At 28.9% G+C, this 8,406-nt stretch overlaps 1 non-coding gene across 1 annotated transcript; it reads left to right on the forward strand.

The window, feature by feature from the left end:
* The first annotated feature begins 7,033 nt into the window (after window positions 1-7,033).
* On the forward strand, window positions 7,034-7,170 carry LOC123291159. Its single transcript, XR_006534943.1, has one exon. It is a non-coding gene; the product is annotated as a U4 spliceosomal RNA (small nuclear RNA).
* Window positions 7,171-8,406: the final 1,236 nt, after the last annotated feature.

An 8,406-nucleotide genomic window follows, 5' to 3' on the forward strand; every position in this document is an offset into this window, starting at 1 on the left:
GTCAGTAGTTAAAGTGTGTAAGGAGGAATTTATTTTGAATATTTTAATTTTGTTGTTAATTAATTGTTTGATATTTGCATACATTATTACAATTTTATTTACGCATTGTGCGTAAAGAAACTTGAAGTATGAGTACTCGATAAATTATATGCTTGCGTTCAGTTATTAGACTCTTTGGTGCCAAATACCAAAAACGAATTTCCCTTATTTAAGCTCTGCTACACTCAGCGATGTAGTAGACCTCTAGTATTTATTTGTTTCATCATTTATATGTTTCTCAGAGTATAAGACACTTGGAACTTAACTTTTGAATCGTTTAATTTTTTTGCACATTTTTATTTTAAAAACAAACATTCTGAGACTATGAACCGCAGTGGTTCTTGAAGAGTAGTTCTAAAGATCGGCTGTATGAGATAAGAGAAACAGCATTCCTACGCGATAATATCCAGGGATACATTCCCGAGAAAAACAATCACTGGAAGCCTTTCAGAAAATAAAAATTGTTACCCCGTAATTTAATGGATCTTCTTGTAAATGAAACTGAGTGTATGAAAATTTTTTTTTTCACCCTTCAGCCTCCTTGCGTATTTTCGCAGAGGGCCTTAAAATATAAACGCCATGGAAGTTGTGTATTGTTGCCTTCATTTAAACTTTGACTCCCTCCCTCATATCTTAAAAGCTCGAACTTTACAATACTTTATACATGTGAAAACTTTATCTCTACATATCAAGAACCAGAATCCTTATTTTCGAAGAAGATTGCGAGTCTTACAAGAGTGTAAGATATATCTTCTACATTTCTAAACCAAGATTACTTAATTCCAAAGCTAGGCTCATAAATACTTTTTCCAAGAGTCTTAAGCCGTCCTGAGTCCTAGGTTTTTGTTTCTTAAATGCCTGGCAGTTCTCTATATTTTAAAAATTTCCCTGTTGAATTTCTTTGCTTCCACAAGACTAGTTTTTTTCTAATCAAAAGTTTACAGACACATAAACGTATAGATACATATGTATATACCTATATATATAAATTTTAACGATGGTCATTTTTGACATCTATTAAGTAGGATCGATGAACATTTGAAGAAATTTTTTCAAAATTCCATCATCAGTACAAAAACAATAGCTCCATTTCCTTCGGCAATTCGCTAGTAGATTCCTTACACAAGACGCGAATAAAAGTTTAAATAAGCAAGCTTCGTGAAAAGCTTTTCGCGGTACTCCGTGAATTAACGTGCGAAACACATTTTCATGAATAAAAGTGAATTAAACATATATAAGGTAAATAATGTGGGAAAAAAGTTAAAACTTAGGTCCCTACAATGTTTAGATTGAGAAATACGAGCTTGAAAAAGGAGATGAATAATTACCTTTATTATATAGAAGCTTTTATCTCGTAAATAATGCATAATAGAATAGTAGTTCATACGTTCTTTATTACATACATGCATTAATACTATCGATCCTAAACATTTATTCATGGAAAAAGGATTATTTTGCTATAGCTTCCTGTAATCGTCCTGCGTCTATCTATATACATTTTTTTTTTTATTATTTGCTTAGATAAATGCATACCCGTCAGCATTTCATATATGAACTGTAAATAAATTCTAAAATTGGAAGATATTAATGAAAATTGGTTCAATTTACTTTGACATGATCAAAGGACAAACATTCAAAAACACACTTTCAATATTGAGGATATTATTTATAGCATATCTCTTCATTCATTATTTAATTTCTATCGGTTCGATACGTCTATACAAGATGTACCAGTAATTACAGGCAAAACAAGACTAGCAATCCTATATCGAATTTAAATCATTGAGTTCCTTTGCCATTTTTGAATCCGATGTATTATTAAAGAGTTACTGCTTCGGTAATTATTTTTTGTAATTAAAAAAAATCAATTACGTACTTTTAGTTAGGAAATAAAATTTACTGGAATTTGTCCTCTACTCCTACTTTATTATTTAAAAAAATCTAATAAAATTAACTTTTACTTATTAAAAAAGTTTGAATATTACTAAAATTAATCGACAAAATTTTTCAAAATTACAAACGTTAAATAACAAATCCGTACCTCGTTAATGATACCCACATCGAATCCAAAAGTTTATAGTTATCTGGAACACCTTGTATACTTATCCATATATTTATTTAATTAGGTAATTATAGATAATTACACAAAGACTAATTATTTATTATTATTCAAAAATTTGCTAACAGTAACACAAGGTTTTATTTTTTATTCTTGAAAAAGAAACAATAAAAATTAAATTTTTCAAAAATTCTTGCCAACAATCAATCCTCCTAACCTGAACAATATTTGAATTATTAAAAATTGCAAACAAATTTTTTAATCGACCGAAATTTTCTACAAGCTTTTATATTTCTACAAAATTTTGATTAAAAAAAAACATACTTTAACGGCACAAGCTTAAAATTTTACTAAATCACAGAGAATGTATGGTCAGAATTATATATTTAAAAAAAAAAAAACATGGTATTTTAAAAAAGAACTGTTTCCGCTTCAATTAAGAACAATTTGAATGAATTAATTCACAAATATGATCTAAGATAATAACAAATAAATAATTACACACACATTATTATAAATTATATTGTTGTAAATATATTTGTAATATAATTAAAATCACATATTAAGTCAATTCACACAACTGACACTTGGTCTGGGGGTACAAATATTATAATTTATAGAATTATATAACACAGAGAGCATTATAATATTATGATAGTGTATGCAACATAGTTTAGTTTAATACTAACTAAATATTATAAAAGGGAGCTATATTTATTATTAAAATATATACCAAACCAGTCAACGCTAGCTCAACACAAACACATACATACCACATACATATATAGAGCTAAAGCTTAAAGAGAGAGCACCTCACCTCAATCAGCTACAATACGCATGTCTCAAATATTTATATCATCAATGGTGTCAGAGAGCTATATATTGTATGCATGTATGTACATGGTTCTAGATATCAGTAAATACTATACATATAAAAATATTATTATATAGTAGAAATTTATGGAAATCATAGCAGGTGTGCTACAGGTTAGCATAATGGGGCCTAAACTATACTTCCTTTACATTACAGATCTACTAATAATGTTGTCGTGGGGATATTTGCTGATGATACTGCAATAATGGCCGCTGATGATAGTCGAATCTAGCGTCTTATAAGTTATAGAATAATCTAAACAACAGCGTGGTTGAAACCCTGGCGCATCGAGGCATTTACCACTCAAAAACTGACTTGTCCACCAGTTCCATTACACAGATGATGGGAAATATCTCGGTATGTATTTAGACCAGTGGTCGGCAACTTACGGCTCGCCAGCCACATGCGGCTCTTTAGATGTAAAGCTGCGTCTCTTTAGTTCCATATGCAAATATGATTTATTTTATTTATTTTGATTGCTAGGAAAGGGAAACCTAGTCTATGTTTTGGTAGAGAGAAGAAATAAGTAAGTAAATTACTTCATTTTCAATTTCTAAAGCAATATCGCGATAAAGCAAGTGCAACTGTTGACACGAATTACTTCAGCACAGACATAAAAAAATATATCGATTTAAAAAGTAAAGATTTGTGGTGTGGTAAGTTTACAAAGTTTATGTACGTAACACAACAAAAATCGACAGCTTTAAAAGAAAACGAGTTGAGGCACTTATATTCGACGCATGGAACAGTCTTCCAGATTGCTACAGTGAGGTAAAGCAGTTGGCATTTAGAGTGTTGGCTATCTTCGGATCGACATATGAATGCGAGATGCGAGCAAATGTTCTCTTGCATGAATATAATTGAAAGTAAAATAAGAAACCAACTAATTAATTTTAATTTAGAGGCATGTTTGAAACTTAAAACAACTTATGTTATGAGCCCAATTTTTCAAAACTTTTTAAGACCATGCAAAGCCAACGCTTCCATTGAATCTGTTCAAATGTATGTTATTGTTTTTTTTACAAGTTGCATTGTTTATAGTAAAGTTTAAATTTTCTACTTGAATAATCATGCAAATTGAATTTATTTGCTCAATTGATTGTTAATGATGTACAAGTTAGTGTTGTATATAAATGTTTAATTTTTTATTCAAATAATAAATGATTCTTATAATACCATATACGTATTATCTAATTTCTTAACGTGGAGGAAGCTCATATTTACCAATCGTCTGGCTACGGGGCGACAGGTACGCAAGATATATTTTCTAATTTATAGAAATACTCCTATAAAGAAACAGTATACAACTGTGGGACACGGCAGCTAACTAACAGTCAGATATCTTATTACAAACATCCCAATGAAAAACGTTGAGAATGATAGTTAATGCACCAAGGTATGTCATTAATGAGAGACTCCACCATGACCTTAAAATCAAAACAGTGATAGAAGAAATAAGAGCAATATGCAGCTACATTCAAACACACTAGCAACTCATTTAATGTATGCCATATTTTAGTACAGTAAATACGAAAACAAATACCTCAGATTTTAAAATAATTATTTCGTCCGATTTTTCAACAGAATATTTAAGAGAAAAATAGAAGCTTTGAAGAAAATATTCTTTGAAAAAATCGTATAATTGATTAAAAAATAGTAGAGGATTCTAGAATAAAAGAATAGAATCAAAGCTGTTTGAAAATTTGCTAGAAAACACGATTTTATAGCGGAAATATTTTGTCTTTTATTTTATCGGCCTATATATGACTTGCAGGAATCTTCTCAAATTTTAGCTCTTACTGGTATCTTTTTGCAAAAAAATTTTCGTTCCCAAATAATATAAAGTTAAAGAAAAAGCCGTGCTCGATCGCTAATGAAGCATCCTACGACAAAAAAATGAAAAAACTCGAGCTAAATTCGTTTAAAGTTCGGATAATCAACATGGGGAGCATAGGAAAGTTTGTGTTTTGTTGTGTTTTTAACAAGTTTTTTATTTCGAGAAGCCAGATTTAAGATATTTTCAAAAAATTAACTGAACATTCATGTATTTATTCTCAAATTAAAAAAAAAAAAAAATCCAAAATTATTTACCGCTTCATTCTTGAGATATAATTACTTAAAGTTATAAAATTTATTGTTTAACAGAAACGATTATGTTTAGAGTATAAATAGTAAAAGAGCCAAGGGCCTGAAGAGTTGCCCTTAAACCTCTACATAATTATTAATCATAAGAAAAAAACGGTAATTTACAAACTCTAATGTATGTTATACATTCAGTGTATGTTATGTTATATGTTATACATATTAGTTTGTAATTTCGTTTTTCTTTGCGTTTTCACGGTTTCATTATGTATCGGCGAGATTAATAATTAATTATATAGAGGTTTAAGGGTAACTCTTACTGAAGAATTTTTTTTTTAATTGTCTCAGAATGCTTTATTACCGTTCAAACACGAGATTTTCTCAAATTTTACGAAAACTTTACATAATTTTGCAACGAAATTTCTTTTAAAAAAACATACCATTAAAAACTAAAATTTGAGACCAGACAGATTCCTTACGAGACATACAAGCCGAGAAAATAAAAATAAAAAATCGATATATTTTTGTCTACCCTCAATTTTTTGTTATGAAAATTCCTATTCCGTTTTATTTTTTGGCAAAATTATATTAAAATTATTTTAAATTTTAACTCTTTAGCATATACTATTCCCATGCATTTGGAAACTAACCACAAGATTTACTCTAATGGTTCAATCCTGGACACACAACCGACTAGGAGAAATCAAAAGGTGGTATTTTAAAGTGAAAACAAGAAAAAATAATAACAGAGCTAATAGTTTAAATATTCTTAAAAAAATTTTAAGAAGAAAATTCCTTTGCAGTTTAAGAATCCGAGATACCATTAACGATATCGATGTTATAAAATACATTTAATTTTTTGTCAGGCAATTTCAAGTTTTGCATTTTAGAATTTTAGAACATTGATCTTAGAAATTAAATTTAAAAAAATGTTTATATAGTATATTACGCGCTTAGAGAGGACCAAAAGTTTTAGAAATAACATTATGATAAATGATTAATTATTGGAATAAGGTATAAATATACAAAATTTTTTAACAATGATTCTTTTCCAAATATGTTACCAATTTTACAGTTTAATACACTAATGTAGTATTAATATAGTAATACAGTTTAATGTACTAATATCGCATTTCTATTTTCTCGAAATATTCTATTTAGTAATTAAATGAAAAAACAAAAAAAATTGAGAGGTGGAAAAATCAAGATAAACGATCATATACATATTTTAAGTTTATGTAAGATGGTATGATTTTGTTGTATCTTTATATTAATTTCATTAATGTAAGATAAAAAGTATAACTATAAAAATATACCGAAAAGGAAATTAAAATAAATGTATATATAATCCTCACAATTTACATTAATAATATTAAAGACTTACTAGCTCCACCCATACAGAATTCCGCTCCCGTAGTTACCGTAACCCGTGACTAAAAACAACAAACAACAAACAAACTTCGAAGAAAAATGGTGAAAAAATCAAAAGTCTTTAAACTAATATTAGTCGATGATGTATTCAAAATAGTAATTATATGTCTGGAGTATTAGAAGCGCATCTGTAAAAACTAACATGTTTGCCTAATAATATTTTGAGTATTATACGTCTAGAGTATTAGGAGAGCGTCCGTAAAAACTAATATGTTTGCCTAATAAACTTATTATATAAATTTATGATATTTTTTCGTTCAAATTATTTGTCTAGCTTGTTTTTTCCTAAGCAGTACATTTTTAGACCGTGAGTATATTTTTCAAACCTAGACATAATAAGCTTGAAAATGAGGGGTGAATTATAGAATTTGATAGAGGAATAAGGAAGATAAGGGTAGGACAAAAAAAAACTTGCTAGAGTAATCAATAATATATAAGATTTTAAACCTTATTTTTTTTCATTTAAATTAGTAAATATTGTTGGTCTCACAAGAAATAAGTCGAAAGATAATGTATAAAATGTATCTACTTAGCCCAATTTAATTATTAGCTTTGCGCAGTGGCGATATCGTAACCAATGAGGTATAAACGAGGTGCCATTATTGCTAGTTGAAAACTGAAACCGATACCCCGCCTTGTGGTCATAAAACATTGATTACGAAATCTAAAATAACTAGTAATTTAATCCCATTCATTTGATTCTGCTATGTTAAACATAAACAGGACATATACTGTTTAAATAAATATCATATACTAGCTTGATACCCGTCCGCTTCACCGGTTTTAAAAGTAAAAACCACCGGTTTATAGCCTTCACTTCTCTTGATCTTATATATTCCCTTTCCAACACTCGAAGAAATTGTTTTACAAAGCTAAAATATTTGCATAATTTTCAATTTTTTAAGTGTAAAATAATTTTAGATGTTGTACAGTTTGATTCAAATTCATTCGCTAGTTTTTGCATGAAAAAAAAATAAAACGGTCAACAATTTTCGTTTTTATTCCTTTAACTCAGAAAAATTACATCAATAATCAGTTAGTTTTTTGAAAATTTCTGATCGACTTCTAATTTCTATGGTAATTGTTTAATACAGGATGGACCATTTTAATCTATTATGGCTAATACCTTGTTTTGTATTTTACCCATCAAAAAATGTCTTGATTAAAAGTTGCAGAGTTTGATCAGATTGGACCTAGTTTTTCAGGTTGCTTCAATAGTCAATTTATCTAAAAAAAGGTTTCTCGTTGGCTGCAGAAAAATGTTTTGCCAGAAGGTGTCAAGGGCAATAGAGGACATTTGCCTATGATCCACTTTAAAAAATGAAAAAATGTTTTAAATAAAAAATATTAGTTTTTTATGAGGATCAACTGCCAAATTTAAATTGTTATTTTATTTCATACCTTTTACTATCTAAGTTGACTGAAGAACTAAAGCAACTCGTAGAACTAGGTCCAATCTTGTGTCAGACCTTGATGTCTCCCATCAAACTATGCAAGTTATACAAAACGAGCTCTATGTGGTCATAATATAAATTATTCTTAATAAATATGAAAAAATGTATAATTTTTTAAGACTATGTCCATAGGGAGACAACAACCTTAACGGAAGGTCGTGCATTTAAAAAACAAAAAACCCGACGAGTTAAATATAAACAAAAAAAAAAAAAAAAAAAACAAGTAAACAAGTCCAGGAGTTTACATAGCGACTTTAACATTCGGGGCCCATTATTGGGAAAATTTGAGCCGGTGTAGATTTTAATGGGTTCCGTCTGTTAAAATCGCTATGTATGCTAACTGCTGGACTTGTTTTTTATACCATGTATACAGGGTGTTCTCTTATTGACTGCAGATCGTTGTCCTACAGAATAAGCTCATAACGAGCAACAAAAAAACTCTTTTCCAAATTTGTATCTGAGCCCTA

This window comes from Chrysoperla carnea, chromosome 1, assembly GCF_905475395.1.
Source record: "Chrysoperla carnea chromosome 1, inChrCarn1.1, whole genome shotgun sequence".
NCBI lineage: Eukaryota > Metazoa > Arthropoda > Insecta > Neuroptera > Chrysopidae > Chrysoperla > Chrysoperla carnea.